At 43.2% G+C, this 17,953-nt stretch overlaps 7 non-coding genes across 7 annotated transcripts; 2 read left to right on the forward strand and 5 right to left on the reverse strand.

Annotated features, from left to right (window-relative positions):
* Positions 1-80: 80 nt before the first annotated feature.
* Positions 81-153, forward strand: trnak-uuu (transfer RNA lysine (anticodon UUU)). The gene has a single exon. It is a non-coding gene; the product is annotated as a tRNA-Lys (tRNA).
* Positions 154-1,205: 1,052 nt separating this feature from the next.
* trnaw-cca (transfer RNA tryptophan (anticodon CCA)) lies at positions 1,206-1,277 on the reverse strand. The gene has a single exon. It is a non-coding gene; the product is annotated as a tRNA-Trp (tRNA).
* Positions 1,278-2,551: 1,274 nt separating this feature from the next.
* Positions 2,552-2,623, reverse strand: trnaw-cca (transfer RNA tryptophan (anticodon CCA)). The gene has a single exon. It is a non-coding gene; the product is annotated as a tRNA-Trp (tRNA).
* A 601-nt stretch (positions 2,624-3,224) lies between these two features.
* Positions 3,225-3,296, reverse strand: trnaw-cca (transfer RNA tryptophan (anticodon CCA)). Its single transcript has one exon. It is a non-coding gene; the product is annotated as a tRNA-Trp (tRNA).
* A 148-nt stretch (positions 3,297-3,444) lies between these two features.
* Positions 3,445-3,517, forward strand: trnak-uuu (transfer RNA lysine (anticodon UUU)). The gene has a single exon. It is a non-coding gene; the product is annotated as a tRNA-Lys (tRNA).
* Positions 3,518-3,897: 380 nt separating this feature from the next.
* trnaw-cca (transfer RNA tryptophan (anticodon CCA)) lies at positions 3,898-3,969 on the reverse strand. The gene has a single exon. It is a non-coding gene; the product is annotated as a tRNA-Trp (tRNA).
* Positions 3,970-4,567: 598 nt separating this feature from the next.
* Positions 4,568-4,639, reverse strand: trnaw-cca (transfer RNA tryptophan (anticodon CCA)). Its single transcript has one exon. It is a non-coding gene; the product is annotated as a tRNA-Trp (tRNA).
* Positions 4,640-17,953: the final 13,314 nt, after the last annotated feature.

The following is a 17,953-nucleotide window of genomic DNA, read 5'->3' on the forward strand; positions in this document are numbered from 1 at the left end:
GGCCTGTGTCTCTGGGGAAATGTACGAACTAATGTGCATCTACCCGGCAGGTTAGGTGTATGAAAACATGGAAAAACAGAGCCCGGATAGCTCAGTCGGTAGAGCATCAGACTTTTAATCTGAGGGTCCAGGGTTCAAGTCCCTGTTCGAGTGTTCTTTTAATGTTCACCTTCCTTCAGAAGCAAGTCTTTCTATAATTGCAATTTCTGTCACTTTCCATGACATGTTCACCTGTGGACAATACAATCACATAGCCAAAACAGCTTAGTCTGAAATCTTTACGATTTTTAATCTGAAACTCCAGGTATAAACACCCTGTTGAAAGACTGATTTCAGTCTGTAAATCACACAGCATCATCTGAATTAGGAATTTGCAGGGTGCCATGCTTTGTAAAAGAGACAACTGTCATCTGAAGCAGCATTGGATTGGTCGTTTTCTTGCAAGATTTGTACTGTAAAGCCACATTGCTACTTGTGCTGATTCTTTGAGTTCGCTGTGTAAAGAAGGCAGAGATTGCACACATCAAAATTCTGACCACGACGTGATTTGAACACGCAACCTTCTGATCTGGAGTCAGACGCGCTACCGTTGCGCCACAAGGTGTTGGAAGAATCATATTTATGGAGTTGATGCCTGGTTCAGATTTCGTTGACTGTATCACTTGGAATGGAGGCCTGTGTCTCTGGGGAAATGTACGAACTAATGTGCATCTGCCCGGCAGGTTAGGTGTATGAAAACAATTAAAATCAGTCCCTGGATAGCTCAGTCGGTAGAGCATCAGACTTTTAATCTGAGGGTCCAGGGTTCAAGTCCCTGTTCGAGTGTTCTTTTAATGTTCACCTTCCTTCAGAAGCAAGTCTTTCTATAATTGCAATTTCTGTTACTTTTCTTGACATGTTCACCTGTGGACAATACAATCCCATAGCCAAAACAGCTTAGTCTGAAAGCTTTAGGATTTTTAATCTGAAACTCCAGGTATAAACTCCCTGTTGAAAGACTGTTTTCAGTGTGTCAATCAGACAGCATCATCTGATTTAGGAATTTGCAGGGTGCCATGCTTTTGTAAAAGAGACAACTGTCATCTGAAGCAGCATTGGATTGGTCGTTTTCTTGCAAGATTTGTACTGTAAAGCCACATTGGTACTTGTGCTGATTCTTTGAGTTCGCTGTGTAAAGAAGGCAGAGATTGCACACATCAATATTCTGACCACGACGTGATTTGAACACGCAACCTTCTGATCTGGAGTCAGACGCGCTACCGTTGCGCCACGAGGTCTTGGAAGAATTGCATATTTGGAGGTGATGCCTAGTTCATATTTCGTTGACTGTATCATTTGGAATGGAGGCCTGTGTCTCTGGGGAAATGTACGAACTAATGTGCATCTGCCCGGCAGGTTAGGTGTATGCAAACATGGAAAAACAGAGCCCGGATAGCTCAGTCGGTAGAGCATCAGACTTTTAATCTGAGGGTCCAGGGTTCAAGTCCCTTTTCGGGGGTTCTTTTAATGTTCACCTTCCTTCAGAAGCAAGTCTTTCTATAATTGCAATTTCTGTCACTTTCCATGACATGTTCACCTGTGGACAATACAATCACATAGCCAAAACAGCTTAGTCTGAAATCTTTACGATTTTTAATCTGAAACTCCAGGTATAAACACCCTGTTGAAAGACTGATTTCAGTCTGTAAATCACACAGCATCATCTGAATTAGGAATTTGCAGGGTGCCATGCTTTGTAAAAGAGACAACTGTCATCTGAAGCAGCATTGGATTGATCGTTTTCTTGCAAGATTTGTACTGTAAAGCCACATTGCTACTTGTGCTGATTCTTTGAGTTCGCTGTGTAAAGAAGGCAGAGATTGCACACATCAAAATTCTGACCACGACGTGATTTGAACACGGAACCTTCTGATCTGGAGTCAGACGCGCTACCGTTGCGCCACAAGGTGTTGGAAGAATCGTATTTATGGAGTTGAAGCCTGGTTCAGATTTCGTTGACTGTATCATTTGGAATGGAGGCCTGTGTCACTGGGGAAATGTACGAACTAATGTGCATCTGCCCGGCAGGTTAGGTGTATGAAAACAATTAAAATCAGTCCCTGGATAGCTCAGTCGGTAGAGCATCAGACTTTTAATCTGAGGGTCCAGGGTTCAAGTCCCTGTTCGAGTGTTCTTTTAATGTTCACCTTCCTTCAGAAGCAAGTCTTTCTATAATTGCAATTTCTGTTACTTTTCTTGACATGTTCACCTGTGGACAATACAATCCCATAGCCAAAACAGCTTAGTCTGAAAGCTTTAGGATTTTTAAATCTGAAACTCCAGGTATAAACTCCCTGTTGAAAGACTGTTTTCAGTGTGTCAATCAGACAGCATCATCTGATTTAGGAATTTGCAGGGTGCCATGCTTTTGTAAAAGAGACAACTGTCATCTGAAGCAGCATTGGATTGGTCGTTTTCTTGCAAGATTTGTACTGTAAAGCCACATTGGTACTTGTGCTGATTCTTTGAGTTCGCTGTGTAAAGAAGGCAGAGATTGCACACATCAATATTCTGACCACGACGTGATTTGAACACGCAACCTTCTGATCTGGAGTCAGACGCGCTACCGTTGCGCCACGAGGTCTTGGAAGAATTGCATATTTGGAGGTGATGCCTAGTTCATATTTCGTTGACTGTATCATTTGGAATGGAGGCCTGTGTCTCTGGGGAAATGTACGAACTAATGTGCATCTACCCGGCAGGTTAGGTGTATGAAAACAAGTAAAATCAAAGCCTGGATAGCCCAGTCGGTACAGCATCAGTCTTTTAATCTGAGGGTCCAGGGTTCAAGTCCCTGTTCGGGCGTTCTTTTAATATTCACCTTCCTTCAGAAGCAAGTCTTTCTATAATTGCAATTTCTGTTAATTTCCATGACATGTTCACCTGTGGACAATACAATCCCATAGCCAAAACAGCTTAGTCTGAAATCTTTACGATTTTTAATCTGAAACTCCAGGTATAAACACCCTGTTGAAAGACTGATTTCAGTCTGTAAATCACACAGCATCATCTGAATTAGGAATTTGCAGTGTGCCATGCTTTTGTAAAAGAGACAACTGTCATCTGAAGCAGCATTGGATTGGTCGTTTTCTTGCAAGATTTGTACTGTAAAGCCACATTGGTACTTGTGCTGATTCTTTGAGTTCGCTGTGTAAAGAATGCAGAGATTGCACACATCAAAATTCTGACCACGACGTGATTTGAACACGCAACCTTCTGATCTGGAGTCAGACGCGCTACCGTTGCGCCACGCGGTCTTGGAAGAATCGCATATTTGGAGGTGATGCCTAGTTCATATTTCGTTGACTGTATCATTTGGAATGGAGGCCTGTGTCTCTGGGGAAATGTACGAACTAATGTGCATCTACCCGGCAGGTTAGGTGTATGAAAACATGGAAAAACAGAGCCCGGATAGCTCAGTCGGTAGAGCATCAGACTTTTAATCTGAGGGTCCAGGGTTCAAGTCCCTGTTCGAGTGTTCTTTTAATGTTCACCTTCCTTCAGAAGCAAGTCTTTCTATGATTGCAATTTCTGTCACTTTCCATGACATGTTCACCTGTGGACAATACAATCACATAGCCAAAACAGCTTAGTCTGAAAGCTTTAGGATTTTTAATCTGAAACTCCAGGTATAAACACCCTGTTGAAAGACTGATTTCAGTCTGTAAATCACACAGCATCATCTGAATTAGGAATTTGCAGGGTGCCATGCTTTTGTAAAAGAGACAACTGTCATCTGAAGCAGCATTGGATTGGTCGTTTTCTTGCAAGATTTGTACTGTAAAGCCACATTGGTACTTGTGCTGATTCTTTGAGTTCGCTGTGTAAAGAAGGCAGAGATTGCACACATCAATATTCTGACCACGACGTGATTTGAACACGCAACCTTCTGATCTGGAGTCAGACGCGCTACCGTTGCGCCACGAGGTCTTGGAAGAATTGCATATTGAAGGTGATGCCTAGTTCAGATTTCTTTGACTGTATCATTTGGAATGGAGGCCTGTGTCTCTGGGGAAATGTACGAACTAATGTGCATCTGCCCGGCAGGTTAGGTGTATGAAAACAATTAAAATCAGTGCCTGGATAGCTCAGTCGGTAGAGCATCAGACTTTTAATCTGAGGGTCCAGGGTTCAAGTCCCTGTTCGAGTGTTCTTTTAATGTTCAGCTTCCTTCAGAAGCAAGTCTTTCTATAATTGCAATTTCTGTCACTTTCCATGACATGTTCACCTGTGGACAATACAATCCCATAGCCAAAACAGCTTAGTCTGAAAGCTTTAGGATTTTTAATCTGAAACTCCAGGTATAAACACCCTGTTGAAAGACTGATTTCAGTCTGTCAATCAGACAGCATCATCTGATTTAGGAATTTGCAGTGTGCCATGCTTTTGTGAGAGACAACTGTCATCTGAAGCAGCATTGGATTGGTCGTTTTCTTGCAAGATTTGTACAGTAAAGCCACATTGGTACTTGGCCTGATTCTTTGAGTTCGCTGTGTAAAGAAGTCAGAGATTGCACACATCAAAATGCTGACCACGACGTGATTTGAACACGCAACCTTCTGATCTGGAGTCAGACGCGCTACCGTTGCGCCACGAGGTCTTGGAAGAATCGCATATTTGGAGGTGATGCCTAGTTCAGATTTCGTTGACTGTATCCTTTGGAATGGAGGCCTGTGTCTCTGGGGAAATGTACGAACTAATGTGCATCTGCCCGGCAGGTTAGGTGTATGAAAACATGGAAAAACAGACCCCGGATAGCTCAGTCGGTAGAGCATCATACTTTTAATCTGAGGGTCCAGGGTTCAAGGCCCTGTTTGGGCGTTCTTTTAATGTTCACCTTCCTTCAGAAGCAAGTTTTTCTATAATTGCAATTTCTGTTACTTTTCTTGACATGTTCACCTGTGGACAATACAATCCCATAGCCAAAACAGCTTAGTCTGAAAGCTTTAGGATTTTTAATCTGAAACTCCAGGTATAAACACCCTGTTGAAAGACTGATTTCAGTCTGTAAATCACACAGCATCATCTGAATTAGGAATTTGCAGGGTGCCATGATTTGTAAAAGAGACAACTGTCATCTGAAGCAGCATTGGATTGGTCGTTTTCTTGCAAGATTTGTACAGTAAAGCCACATTGGTACTTGGCCTGAATCTTTGAGTTCACTGTGTAAAGAAGTCAGAGATTGCACACATCAAAATGCTTACCACGACGTGATTTGAACACACAACCTTCTGATCTGGAGTCAGACGCGCTACCGTTGCGCCACAAGGTCTTTGATAAATTTCATTTTTGGAGGGGATCCCTAGTTCAGATTTTGTTGATTGGATTATTTGAAATGGAGGCATGTTTCTCTGGGGAAATGTACCATCTGACAATTCCCCCTCGTCAGCACGTGCCTCTGCCTGGCAGGTTAGGTGTATTGAATTACACAAAAACAGTTCCTGGATAGCTCAGTCGGTAGAGCATCAGACTTTTAATCTGAGGGTCCAGGGTTCAAGTCCCTGTTTAGAACAACACGAAACAGTTCTGTCTGGTGCAGACACAAAAACAGAAAACAGCTACCCACAACAACCATGTGGGAAAAAGCTGCCAAAGTATGGTTCTCAATCAGAGACAACGATAGACAGCTGCCTCTGATTGAGATCCACACCTGGCCAAAGAAATACAAAGTATAGAAAATGAACATAGAATGCCCACCCAAATCATACCCTGACCAAACCAAAATAGAGACATAAGAAGCTCTCTATGGTCAGGGCATGACAAGACCCCACTTTCCAGGAGTTTTATTTGTATTTAGCTTATGAACTGTGTTTGTCCCCTATTAATTGATAAATCCAACATCATAGTAATATTTCCTGCATCATATCCCTCCATGAAACCTTCCCCCATTTCTACCCCCCATGTACTCAAAATCATCAAAGGATTAAGGCGTTATTTATAGCTCTGTTAAATGTACTTTTGTTTGTTTTAATTTATTTTTGCCTGTTTTTGCCTAAGGTATGTGCGTGTTTGCCTTTAGTTCAACTACTGTTGCACATACATCTCCATATAAACTCAGATTTTTTTTAACTTCCTTTTACTGTCAACTGCGTTTCTTTTAAGCAAACTTAACATGTGTAAATATTTGTATGAACATAACAGGATTCCACAACTGAGACATAAACTGAACAAGTTCTACAGACATGTGACTAATGAATCCTGAACAAAGGGGGAGTCCAAATCAAAAGTAAAAGTCAGTATCTGGTGTGGCCACCAGCTGCATTAAGTACTGCAGTGCATATCCTTCTCATGGACTGCACCAGATTTGCCAGCTCTTGCTGTGAGATGTTACCCCTCTCTTCCACCAAGGCACCTGCAAGACCCCAGATAGGTGAAACGGGGAGGAACGGACCAAGCCCTCACCCTCCGTTCCAACAGGTCCCAGACGTGCTCAATGGGATTGAGATCCGGGCTCTTCGCTGGCCATGGCAGAACACTGACATTCCGGTCTTGCAGGAAATAAAGCACAGAACGAGCAGAATGGCTGGTGGCATTGTCATGCTGGAGGGTCATGTCAGCATGAGCCTGCAGGCAGGGTACCACATGAGGGAGGAGGATGTCTTCCCTGTAACACAGTATTGAGATTGTCTGCAATGACAACAAGCTCAGTCCGATGATGCTGTGACACACCGCCCCAGACCATGACGGACCCTCCAACTCCAAATCGATTCCGCTCCAGAGTACAGGCCTCGGTGTAACGTTCATTCCTTCAACGATAAACGCGAATCCGACCATCAACCCTGGTGAGACAAAACCGCGACTCGTCAGAGAAGAGCACTTTTTGCCAGTCCTGTCTGGTCCAGCGATGGTGGGTTTGTGCCCATAGGCGACGTTGTTGCCGGTGATGTCTGGTGAGGACCTGCCTTACAACAAGCCTACAAGCTCTCAGTCCAGCCTCTTTCAGCCTATTGAGGACAGTCTGAGCACTGATGGCGGGATTGTGCATTCCTGGTGTAACTTGGGCAGTTGTTGTTGCTATCCTGTACCTGATCCACAGGTGTGATGTTCGGATGTACCGATCCTGTGCAGGTGTTGGTACACATGGTCTGCCACTCCGAGGACGATCAGTTGTCCGTCCTGTCTCCCTTTAGTGCTATCTTCGGCGTCTCACAGTACGGACATTGCAATTTATTGCCCTGGCCACATCTGCAGTCCTCATATCTCCTTGCAGCATGCCTAAGGCATGTTCACGCAGATGAGCAGGGACCAAAGTGCTAAAAGTGCTGTAACTTCTAAACGGTTCACCCTACATGGAAGAAAATACCCTTTTTAAGCTGACAGTCTGCACTTTGACCTCATAGTCAATCTATCATTTGAAATCCAAAGTGCTGGAGTACAGAGCCAGAAAAACAACACATTTGTCACTGTCCCAGTACTTTTGGAGCTCACTGTACATGCTCACCTCATTGCTGGTTCTGCCCACTGTGTTAATTTGCTCCCATTGTGAACAACGCATATGACCTATCTTGGGTTAGTTATAAGTACGAAGCTTTGCTACCAGGGTGTATTTCCAGATTGGATTTGCAATTTACTTCATTATCCACAAGATGGCGATAATGGTATGTAAGCTAAGGCCTACATCACAGTGCCATAAAGCTAGTATGGCTCTGGTCCATCAGAAAGAACACAGACCTCTTTGGAAATGAGTGTGTGGAATATGTTAGCATGAACATAACTTCCAGGAAGAATTACCACATCTGATATTGTTTCCTCTTGTTTGCATATAATCAGCTAATCTTGAGTTACAAAAGATGCAAATGGTCAATTTCCCTGGGTATCCATTCCATACCCAAGCATGCAGAGCAAAGCCAGAAACATGGACTATAGCTCTACTACCTTGACCCAAATGTCAGCCTATTGTGTTAATGTGCACGTTGTACTCAGACTCAGAAGTTGATAGTGTTGGTCATTTGAAGTGATTTTACCTTTGCACATATAGATGACCATAATTTGAGCTTGTTTACCCTTTTAAATGCCTCATATGGGGTCAGCCATTAAGTGTGATGATATGTCAGTCTCACACGAAGCTCCAGAATACCAGAGAACATCTGCAAAGGGGTGTTGTGGTAATATGTGTTTTTGTCAGGAGGTATCAATGTCTATGTTAACACAGCTTCTGTCCCCTATGGTTTTGAGCGATGTATTGTATCACATGTAAACATGGCTTCCACTCTCTGGTCATGTGATGAGGGAAGCCCATTGTAGTCCTGCTTGTTACTCCTCGGTCCACCCCGCTGCCCCTTCTCCATTCCTCCTCTTCCCACCCTGCTGCAGTGTCAACACCATCCACTAACCTGCTGGGTGTCTCTGTGTCTCCTTCTCCAGCCTCCTGCTGGTCCCTGTATGAAGCCTGTGAACCTCTGTTAACCCCTCTCTCTCTCTCTCTCTCTCTCTCTCTCTCTCTCTCTCTCTCTCTCTCTCTCTCTCTCTCTCTCTCTCTCTCTCTCTCTCTCTCTCTCTCTCTCTCTCTCTGTCTCTCTCTCTCTCTCTTTCTCTCTCTCTCTCTCTCTCTCTCTCTCTCTCTCTCTCTCTCTCTCTCTCTCTCTCTCTGTCTCTCTCCGTGTCTCTTCCCCCCACCCTCTCTTTTTCTCTCTCTCACTCTCCCTCCCCCTCTCTCTCTCCGCCCAAATTATTGTTATCTCTCTGTTAGCAGCACAGGGTCCTCAAACTCCCTGTTTGATCAGTCCTGTTTCCTGACACCCAATCCTCCTACCTAGCACCTACCCTCCCGGGTGTCACCCAGGACACGCAGTGAAGTTGATTTCAATCCCCATAAAGAGGGGACTTGGTGGCTTGGTGTTGTTATTTTTTTTCGGGTTATCTTGGCTCCACCTGAAAGAGGTGAGGAGTGGAATAGGGAAAGGCCACTTGAGACAGATGTGCTGCCTCTGTTTTCAATTGACTGGTACGGAGGGAGATTGGTAAAGTTCCTCTGCTCTAGAGTCCACAGCAGAGTGGCAATGGCAGCCCCTTACTGCTCAGCTTACTGTTCTTCTGTCCATTCCAACTACTTTCAGATTACATCATTCATTTGTTCACCTTTGTTCAAGGACTGCTATTTGGTGTCATGCCTCTCCTCCATCTCATTGGCTTATACCAAGAGCTGGACAACAACAATAGCTGTACCCTTCTCACTATCTGTGCCCGATTCTTACCCACAGCAACCTGATGGAATGTTAGCTGCCAGAGTTGAGTGACTCTTCTCAGCCCTGCTTCCAAACCCCCTTTGTGACGCAGGTTGAAGTTTATTGTCATGAGTCCTGGAGGCAGAACTGAGCGATTTCCCCTTAGATAGGCCAGGCACAAAGTAAAAATGGACTAGATTGTACTATATATTTTGCAGAGCTGCCTCCAGAACAAGATTCATGATGAAAAACGGTAACTTGCCTTTGTGACACCGACAACCATCGGCTTTTTCCAAAGCCTGCATTTACCAAAGGACCCTAAAGGCTATCCCCTGTACACAGTTACAGCCAGGTCCTGGTGTAAGTTTAACTAGGCCTAATTTACATAATGATCTCAGGTTGTTAGTGTTAAAACCCTAGGATTTGACCCGTTCCCAAGGTCAGAGGCCCCCAGAGAATTCTTTGGGCCCCCTTGAGGAAGGGTAGGGGGGCAGACAGAAGAACAGTGCCTGCATCTGGAATGACTCCCTGTTTCCTATGTAGGGCACTACTTTGACCAGGGCTCATAGGGCTCTGGTCAACAGAAATACAATAAATAAGGAAGAGGGTGCCGTTTCAGACACAGCCAGAGTTGGAATAGTGTTTGAAACTCAGAGAACGCCCGTTGATTTTGTATGGAAGGGGAATTTACATTTCCAAAAGCATAACTTTCAGAAGAGAGGATAAACTAAAGGTTGGTTTTCAGTTCAGTGAAGCATCTTCTTTCCTCCATCGTTTATACTTAGATTCTCTTTTCAATCACTTCCTATGTGGAAACAAAATACTTAAGAGAAAAAGGGTGCTCCTGAGATGGTTGCTATAGATACAGGATGTGCAGCAACTGTTCTGTTCCCTCCCTCCCTTCAAACAGCTGACACCAACAGGTGTAAAGACCCTCTCATCCCTCTCTCCTCTCCTCCACAACCTGAGCATCTCATCATAGGACAAAGGCTGGGGATTTCCCTCTTTGTCCCAGTCTGCCCACCCCTATTCCTCCACCCAGGGGATTTTCAAGTGGGGTGCACTCTGATGGAGATGACTAGGGCTGTTATGGTCATGGAATTTTGGATGACGGTTATTGGTCAGACAAATGATCGTGGTCATCGTTATAATCGTTTGAAAGATGCACATTGTCTCCTCTCCTCCGCTTCTAACTACAGGGAGGGGGGCGTTGCCTTGGCAACCAAAGACTTGTTCGCTATAATACCTTGCTTTTTTCAGCAAGGAGCAACAACGTTTCATCACTTTGTAAAGAGTCCATGTTACCGCTACAACGGACTCAACTGCACGAATGCCCGGCTTTCCAGTATTCAGTCAGCTGTTCGTTCTACAAAATGAACAGCTTTTTAAAAAACGGGTATGGTTATTTTAATTTCATGACGGTCTTCATCCATAATTGTCGGTTAAGACGATTGTACAGTAATTGTGCCAGCACAAGAGATGACGAATATATCTCTTCATTTGTGAGTGATGTGCATATTATGGTCCTCAAAGTCACCCATTAACAACAGGTTGTCAGTACACTACAGGATGTGGGTATGATTGTGATTGTGGGTATGATTGATTGTTTCTCATTGTGCCAAAACCTCTAGAGAAGGGACCTTCTTGGTGGGATTCAATATGCTTGTTTTTCTTACTGTAGGATGAGACTGCCCCAGCCACAGCCCCACCCCCCAACCACCCTACTCCACTACCCACCCTACTCCCACTCCTCGATCACCCCACTCCCACTCGTCAGTCTCAGAATGTCCCCATGCATCCTGATGCCACAATTCAAAAACAGCCCTCACAGAACACAATCCCTATTGGCTCCGTGAGACCAATTTATTAGTATTTTAGCACCAGACTTGATGTCTGAGCATGGACTGAAGATGAAAAGGCTAGCTCACCATTAGGGGTGGGCTGAAGAAGAAAAAGAGAGGAGATGAGAGGGGAAGAGAAGGGGAGAGGAGAGAAAAGAGTGGGAGAGAAGAAAACAGAACAGAGGAAGAGGAGAGGGAGGAGAGAGGGAAAGACGGTAGAGGAGAGGGAGAGAAGAGAGGGAAAGAGGAGAGGAGAGAAAAGAGGGGAGAAGAGGAGAGAGTGTGAGGTGCATCTTAAGTAGATGTGAAATTATTAAGAAATGGGACCGCGTTCAAAGTTGTTTTTGAAGTCCATCGATCTCCCAGAGGGCAGAGTGGCCTGGGTTTGTAGTTGCGTCTCTTTGTCCGGCATGCCCCGCTGTGAACCTTGTGACGGCTAAAAGATCCACTCCACAGGGGCCTCCCTTTGCAACCAAAAACTAAATTGCTACAAAAATCCCATTAAATGTCCAGGCCACACTAAAGTTTGATTTTACAATCTTTATAGGATATTTCCTCAGTCCTACACTATTTTGAGAATACTAGAGTGCGCTCTCTACCCAGAATCCAAAGAGGGCTTCTTGTACTCAGTTTTATAATGTCCAGGAAATGTCTTACGCTTCATTACCTTACAATTTATATAGTATCTATATCCTTTCAAACTCTGTCAAGTTGGATGGGGTGCGTCGCTGTACAGCTATTTTCAGATATCTCCAGAAATGTTAGATCAGGTTAAAGTCCGGGCTCTGGCTGGGCCACTCAAGGACATTCAGAGACTTGTCCCAAACCCACTCATGCATTGTGTTGGCTGTGTGCTTGGGGTCGTTGTCCTGTTGGAAGGTGAACCTTCATCCAAGTCTGAAGTCCTGAACACTCTGGAGCAGGTTTTCATCAAGGATCTCTCTCTACTTTGCCGCTGAAAAACATCCCCACTGCATGATGCTGCCACCAACATGCTTCACCGTAGGGATGGTGCCAGGTTTCCTTCAGACGTGACGCTTGGCATTCAGGCCAGAGTTTAATCTTGGTTTCATCAGACCAGAGAATCTTGTTTCTCATGGTCTGAGAGTCTTTAGGTGCCTTTTGGCAAACTCCAAGCGGGCTGTCATGTGCCTTTTTACTGAGGAGTGGCTTCCGTCGGGCCACTCTACCATAAAGGCCTGATTGGTGGAGTGCTGCAGAGATGGTTGTCTTTCTGGAAGGTTCTCCCATCTCCACAGAGGAACTCTGGAGCTCTGTCAGAGTGACCATCAGGTTCTTGGTCACCTCCCTGACCAAGGCCCTTCTCCCCAATTGCTCAGTTTGGCCGGGCGGCCAGCTCTATGAAGACTTTGGAGGTTCCAAACGTCATCCATTTATGAATGATGGAGGCCACTGTGGTCTTGGTGACCTTCAATGTGGCAGAAATGTTTTGGTACCCTTCCCCAGATCTGTGCCTCGACACAATCCTGTCTCAGTCCTTTACGGACAATTTCTTCGACCTCATGGCTTGTATTTTGCTCTGACATGCACTGTCAACTGTGGGACCTTATATAGACAGGTGTGTGCCTTTCCAAATCCTATTCAATCAATTGAATTTACCACAGGTCTACCCTAATCAAGTTGTAGAAACATCTCAAGGATGATCATTGGAAACATGATGCGCCTGAGCTCAATTTCGAGTCTCATAGAAAATGGTCTGAATACTTATGTAAATAAGTTATTTCATTTTTTTTATTTGTAATGAATTTACCACAATTTCTAAAAAACTGTTTTCACTTTGTCATTATGGGTTCTTGTGTGTAGATTGCTGAGGATTTGTATTTATTTAATCCAGTTTAGAATAAGTCTGTAATGTAACATAATGTGGAATAAGTCAAGGGGTCCAAATACTTTCCGAAGGCACTGTACATCACAGAAGACTGAAATATAACAAAACCGTTATGAAGAATATTAATAGCATTCCAACCACGAGGCCACTAGAGGGCGATTTGGTCATTTGACTGCAGGAAAGGGCTACCAACAAATTTTTCTCAGCTTCAAAAGCATCTGCATTCACCTAACGTTTTGTGGTTATCCTTAGAAATATTCCCCAGACTTTCCCAGAGGGAAATGTTGATATGTGGTCAAATATTTATTTTAGATAACATGCCAAAAAGAGTATTTTACAGATAGAAAGATTAAAAAAGTATTCATCCACAATCTGATCGGTCCTGGAGTGTCTTAAGAAAATGAAACCAAAATATTTAGGCTGACTTCATCCAGTGTCCCAAAAAATTTATTGGTATACAGTGATATACAAATATGTGCATATTTAATGAGATATCTACTCATTTGTATATTTTAATAAAATATTTCAGAAAAATTGTAATACAAAAAAGTGTTATATTTGTGTGTACATTCAACTGGTAAAAGTTGATTGTGACAAGGTTAAGGGAGATAAATTACCGAATGAGGGTGTGGTGCCTGGCCTTAAGAAATACTTGATATTGTCGGTATGAAAAGAGGTATGAAATTACAGATTAATTCTGATTGATATGTTTAAAATTCTTGAACTTATATCAGTATTGAAATTACTGAATATGAATTCCTGTTATTATTATCTGGTTATGTAACTGTTTATTATTCAAAAATGTGTTAATATTTATTTGCCGTTATTGGAATGTGAATACTTTTATTATGATTTCCTTTACGACATATAGCATATTATTGATTATTGTTTTCAGGTGTCACCTTCCGGAGACACCTGAAACCCCACCTCTTTAAGGAATACCTAGGATAGGATAAAGTAATCCTTCTGACCCGCTGTTCCACTGGATCTCATAAGGTGAATGCACCAATTTGTAAGTCGCTCTGGATAAGAGCGTCTGCTAAATGACTTAAATGTAATGTAAATGTTTTAGCTTCTGATTTCAAGTACACATGCTGAAGAGTGAGACAAAGGAATATCCAATTCTCAGTGTCCTTTCATTCCCTTCCACCAGACCATCTAATCGTGGTTCACCTGCTCACGAGTCCTCCTGGCCTAACCAGTCACCTGAGTGCCCACACTCATTTTCAATGGTCCTTCAATGGTCAATGGTCCTTCGAACCAGAAGGAGGAAGATAATATAGCAGATGGTGGAATGGAAACATAGCCACAATAGCAACTCGAGGACAAATCTACCCATTCCCTGGGGGCTAGACCCAAGGATATGTCCATGTCCATTCCAGGAGGACTATCAAGGCCTCCAACGTGGGAAACGCCTTCCTCCCCCTTACCAAATAATTTTTTTTTCAACATTGCCAAGAGCTGGCAGAGGCCTAGACGTCCCAGGCTATGGATATGAGGCAGTATATGCGCTGACTGCTGATCTCTAACCCACCTCTGGGGAACGTTTGAGGAGGACACACAAGGACAAGTGGATGTGACAGCGGGTCACATCTCAGGACAGATTATGTGGGAGCCCGCACAGGGTCAATGGAAGGCGAGTTCCCTTGCCCTTGTCCAACCCCAGTCAATTAGTCCTTTAACCAATTCCATTGAAGCGTAGCCACTGGTAACACAGGCCAATACCACACCACAAGGAGTAGTCCCAAGCTCAAGGCCGCTCTCCTTTAGGTCCAGTTCCACAGAACACTCAGGATCTAGGCACTCAGGTCAGAGCTCCAAGTCCAAATCCAGACACTTCAAGAGTGGGAGCTCCACATCTGATTCCACATATTGTAGTGGCACCTCTGAGAGCGTTGCCAGCCGGCAGCATTCAGTGGGCCTCGGTGACTCTCAGACAGCAGCTTCAAAGGAGAAGGTAAAATGGATGGATTTGGAAGAGATACAGCATCAGATTGAGGACATGATATCTGTAAGCAGATGGATGAACAGTCACATGCAGCTTTACCTGAACAAAAGATAGAATGGGCAAGACAGTGATATGGCCGCTACTCCTATTGCCTCTATCACACCTGCGTCTACCCCACAGCAGGTGCCAAACTCACATCCTGACACACAGTTTCTTGGCTTTCAGGTGAATGAAGCACGTGCCATACCTGCCAGTCCAATTAGTGACAGAACCCTCTCATTCTGTGCCAGATTCCCATCAGAGGAATACACCACGGTCCTCCCAATTGTCATCTTCTTCACCTTTTCACCCTCAACGCGGTACAGGGGCGCACCTACACCGCCAGGAACAGGCACAATCCCTTCCGGAGTGGAGAAGGCCTCAGCCATTGCTAGGAGCCAGTGGAGGCTGCTGAGGGGAGGACGGCTCATAATAATGTCTTGAACGGAGCTAATGGAATGGCTTCAAAGGACCATCTGGCAGAACGCCCAGAATATGTTCTATAAGTTAAGATAGGAGACAGTGCCAGACACATGCCAATACCTCCTGTTCCTCTTCATCAACAGGCAGAGATTAATGCGCAGAAGAAATCTGCCCAATTTACAGCGTTACAGCGTAACGACTTCAAAAAGACTTTACGACGAAAGCACACCAAACGATTATGTTAGGTCAGTACCTAGTCACAGAAAAACAAAGCCATTTTTCCAGCCAAAGAGAGGAGTCAAAAAAGCAGAAATAGAGATAAAATTAATCACTAACCTTTGATGATCTTCATCAGATGACACTCATAGGACTTCATGTTCATATTTATATCCAAAAATCTTAGTTTACATTGGCGAGTTACGTTCAGTAGTTCCAAAACATCCGTTGATTTTGCAGAGAGCCACATCAATATACAGAAATACTCATAATAAACATTGTTAAAAGATACAAGTGTTGTGCATGGAATTTTAGATCCACTTCTCCTTAACCTGTTGGGGATGGGGGCGCTGTTTAGACTACTTATGCTAATGTGGCTAATTTTTTAAACGGCTTCCCACAAAATCCTTGATCGTACAATATGCATATTATTATTATTATTGGATAGAAAACAGTCTATAGTTTCTATAGGAGTTGAAATTTTGTCTCTAAGTGGAACAGAGCCCATTCTACAGCAATTTCCCTGACATGGAGTCAGATTTGAGAAATGTTGGCCACTCTTCTGAAGTCATTTAAAAGGGCACTGTCGTTGCTATGACTATACGGACACTTCTTACGTCTTCCCCTGGATGCCTTTACGTGATGACGATTCCAACGGGGTCGATTGCACGTTCACAGGCCCTACAAATGAAAAAACCCTGAAGCTAGTCATTCTTTGGGAGCTGCGTCATGAGCAAAGTGGACACCGGCGCGCACCTGTTCCAAGCGTTAGTTTAGCCTGTTATATTTCTCCGGTCATCTTTTCACTCGTTATAGGAGTTAAAAACATCATAAGGTAGTTAATTTAAAGCGTTTTATAGCAATTTATATCCGTTTAGTGCGATTTTGGGACATTAATTTTTGCAACGATGTGAAAAGTTGGGCACGCTTTTCAGTTCATCCCGAACGCAGTTGACTTTTCCACATGGCAAGAGGACAGCTTTCCACCAAAAGACGATTTCTCCCAAGAAAGGATCCTTTGCCCAAGATACTGATGGAAGAACAGCTCAAGGTAGGACATTTTTATTATGATAAATCGTGTTTCTGTCGAAACATTTTAGTGGCTTAGGACGCCATGTTTTTTGACGTAGCTTCGCTTGGCGCAAACTGTATTGAAAAGTAAGGATAAATTAAAAAATGTAATAACGCAATTGTATTAAGAATTAAATTGTCTATCAATCCCTGTCCACCCTATATTTTTTAGTCACGTTTATGAGTATTTATGTATAAGAGTAGATCACTGTCTAAGTGGCGCAAGGACAAATTCTGACCAGCTGAGTTACATTTCACATTGTCTAACCATGATTTTGGTGGCTAAATATAAACATTTTCGATCAAACTCTATATGGATTGTGTAATATGATGTTACAGGAGTGTCATCTGAAGAATTCTGAGAAGGTTAGTGAAAAAATTAATATATTTTTGGCGATGTTGACGTTATCGCCCACTTTGGCTAGAATCAATGCTGGGCTGCTATGTGCTATGTGCTATGCTAATATAACGATTTATTGTGTTTTCGCTGTAAGACACTTAGAAAATCTGAAATATTGTCTGTATTCACAGGATCTGTGTCTTTCGATTCGTGTATGCTGTGTATTTTTACGAAATGTTTGATGATTAGTAGTTAGGTAAACACGTTGCTCATTGTAATTATTCTAGTCCATTTGTGATGGTGGGTGCAATTGTAAACTATGCCATATACCTGAAATATGCACTTTTTTCTAACAAAACCTATCCCATACCATAAATATGTTATCAGACTGTCATCTAATGAGTTTTTTTGTTGGTTAGGGGCTATAAATATCTTAGTTTAGCCGAATTGGTGATGGCTACTGGTGTTGGTGGACAAATAAAAGATGGTGGATTATGCTAATGTGTTTTTAGGTAATAGATGTACATCTTTACATATTGTGTCTTCCCTGTAAAACATTTTAAAAATCGGAAATGTTGACTGGATTCACAAGATCTGTGTCTTTCATTAGCTGTATTGGACTTTAATGTGTGAAAGTTAAATATTTTAAAAAAATATTTTTTTTTAATTTCGCGGCACTGGTTTTTCAGTGGGGGGGGGGGGGGGGGGTGCCGCTAGCGCCACGCTGATCCTAGACAGGTTAATTCAACCGCTGTGTCAGATTTCAAAAAAGCTTTACCGAAAAAGCACACTATGCAATAATCTGAGTACAGCGCTCAGACAACAAATCAAGCCATACAGATGTCCGCCATGTTGTGGAGTCAACAAAGTCAGAAATAGCATTATAAATATTCACTTACCTTTGATGATCTTCATCAGAATGCACTCCCAGGAATCCCAGTTCCACAATAAATGTTTGATTTGTTTGATAAAGTCCATCATTTATGTACAAATACCTCCTTTTTGTTTGCATGTTTAGTACAC

This window comes from Salvelinus fontinalis, chromosome 3, assembly GCF_029448725.1.
Source record: "Salvelinus fontinalis isolate EN_2023a chromosome 3, ASM2944872v1, whole genome shotgun sequence".
NCBI lineage: Eukaryota > Metazoa > Chordata > Actinopteri > Salmoniformes > Salmonidae > Salvelinus > Salvelinus fontinalis.